The sequence below is a fragment of the Budorcas taxicolor genome, chromosome 15, assembly GCF_023091745.1.
Source record: "Budorcas taxicolor isolate Tak-1 chromosome 15, Takin1.1, whole genome shotgun sequence".
NCBI classification, from domain to species: Eukaryota; Metazoa; Chordata; class Mammalia; order Artiodactyla; family Bovidae; genus Budorcas; species Budorcas taxicolor.
In genome coordinates this window covers 80525481-80528164 of record NC_068924.1, presented here as the reverse complement: position 1 = coordinate 80528164, position 2684 = coordinate 80525481, and the positions used below count along the sequence as shown (strand labels likewise).

General features: G+C 46.2%; 1 pseudogene; it reads left to right on the top strand.

The window, feature by feature from the left end:
• Positions 1–339: 339 nt before the first annotated feature.
• On the top strand, positions 340–2286 carry LOC128060012 (olfactory receptor 5A2-like; annotated as a pseudogene).
• Positions 2287–2684: the final 398 nt, after the last annotated feature.

The following is a 2684-nucleotide window of genomic DNA, read 5'->3' as shown; positions in this document are numbered from 1 at the left end:
GCAGAAATAGATGTTTTTCTGGAACTCTCTTGCTTTTTCGATGATCCAGCAGATGTTGGCAATTTGATCTCTGGTTCCTCTGCCTTTCCTAAAACCAGCTTGAACATCTGGAAGTTCACAGTTCACTACTGCTGAAGCCTGGCTTGGAGAATTTTGAGCATTACTTTACTAGTGTGTGAGATGAGTGCAATTGTTTGGTAGTTTGAGCATTCTTTGGCATTGCCATTCTTTGGGAAATTTCCCCTTGCCTCTCCCTAAGTATTACCCTTAAATATGCAATGAATCCTCCCCAGCTCCTCTTGCTCAGGAAGTGCTGGATTCTGCTTTTCCATGACCACCATGACTTGGCCAATTTCAGTCACCTTTGCTGTTGCTTCCTTCTTCCTCACCACACCCAAAGGTAAGCAAATAGCCCTGTATCCCATAATGATGCTGATCGAGCCAGTCCGAACTCTGACCTTTTTATGATTTTATGCAGTGATTTGTATAAAAACTTACCCTAGGGGCTCCCTTGGGTGGTCCAGTGGCCAAGACTCCACACTCGCCACGCAGGGAGCCTGGGTCTGAGTCCTGGTGGGGGAACTGAATCCTACATGCTGCACCTGAAGGTCTCACCTGCCCCGACTGAGACCCAGGGCAGCTAAATAAATAAAAATAAATATTTTAAAAGCCTATATAATTAGGAAAAATGTCTAGTTCTAAGCGTGCATTTACTGATACTGCACATATATGTGTTTATATATATAAATCCCTTTTCCCTTTGATTTTGCTACCTAAAAGAGTGGATTGTTTTCATTATGAGTTGAATCTCCTCCCCCAACATGGAACATGCAAAATACTATAACCAGTTGTATTTACTTCATTTTTTTGGATTCTTATACTAAATATACATAAAATAGAAGAAATTCCTAACTTTATTGTTAGTCTGGGTTGATATTGTCAAGTCAGAAAGTCTAAAAACCCATAAGAAACCCAAACCTAAAGAAGCCCCAAGACTCAACCTTCCATTTTTCAACTGAGAAAATGAGGAAACAAAGTGATTAAATGACTTTCCCACCGTCTCCAGGGAGTTGGGAATAGAGTTATGAACAAAACTCACATTTCTGATTCCCAGTCTCTCTCTCCTCTTAGACTGCTTCTCTTCTTGTCGGCAAAGCATAGAGCACACAGATTTTAAATAGTACGGAGGGATTATCATAGGCTGACTTGCTCTGAGAAGACTGCCTAGCAGGTGGCTAAACTTGGTATCAGCTGTATGATATTATAGGAAATATCCACCTGTAACAAAGCCTAATTGATCACAGGATTGCTCCTCTCCTTTATTCAGGAAGCAGGTCGGCAGCTGCAGGAAGGAACAGCACCACTGTGACAAAATTCATCCTCCTGGGATTTTCAGGGCAGCCTCAATAGATTTTCGTTTTGCGCTATTTCTGGGCATTTACCTCCTGACCCTCGCCTGGAACCCGAGGCCCCCGCCCTCATCAGGATGGACTCCCACCTGCGCATGCTCATGCCCGTCTTCCTTAGTAACCTGTCCTTCCTGGATGTCTGCTATGTGTCCTCCACAGCCGCCAGGACGCTCTCTGAATCATCACAGAGCAGAAAGCCATCCCCTCGGTGGGCTGGGCCGCGCAGCACTTTGTCTTCTGCAGGCCGGGGCTGGCTGCGTGCTTCCTGCTGACGGTCATGGCACTTGACCGCGGCGCTGCGATCTGCAGCCCGCTGCCCTACACGGTCCTCATGTCCCACACCCTTTGTTCAAAGAAGGCGGCCGAAGCCTACGTGGGTGGGTTCCTCAGTTCTTTGATTGACACCTGCTCAGTCTATCAGCACGGTTTCTGCGGGCCCAACATGATCAGCCACCTCTTCCGCGACCTTCCTCCAGTCCTGGTTTGTCCTGCTCTGATACTTCCGCCAGCCGGGTGGTGACCTTCCTCATGGGTGTGGGCGTTGGGGTGCTGTCTCTCCTTGTGATCCTCATCTCTTATGGTTGCGTTGCTGCTGCCGTCCTATCAGGTCAGCAAAAGGGAGGACCAAGGCCTTCAGGACCTGTGCCTCTCACTGACGGCTGGGACCCTCTTCCACGGCTCTGGTCTCTTCATGTACATGCGACCTAGTTCCAGCCGCTCCCTGGACCGGGACAAGGTGGCGTCCACAGTCTCCGCTCTGGTGATCCCTATGGTAAATCGCATCATCTACAGTCTTAGGAACAAGGACATTAAAAATGCCATGAGGAAAGCTGTGCAAAGGGACTATGTAATTTCTCACAGGCATTGCTTTTCCTGACCCTAATCTAATGTTTGCAATGAAGCTGTGAGCTGGGCCAATCGTTCAGACTCATGTTGTTTTGGACTAGTTGATTGCATAATTTGTGCTGACCAGGGCTTTTTTTTTTTTTTTTCACTATTCCTCTAACCAGTTTCCTGTTGCTTATTGGAAAAAAGTTTGGCCATTACTTGTTTCTAGAATGAATAGCATTGCATAGGTTGAGATTAGCAGAAAACTTCACCATGAGGAAGGCTGATCAACTTGGAGTATCAAAACACGAGTTTGTGTCTGTAAGTGGAAGACATTGAAAAAAATGTTAGTCCAGTATTTAAGGTGGAGATTCTTCAGGTAGGTCCAGAATATAGCATTATAACCTGAGGAGGGGGATTGTTGTTGTTTAGTTTCTAAGACATGTC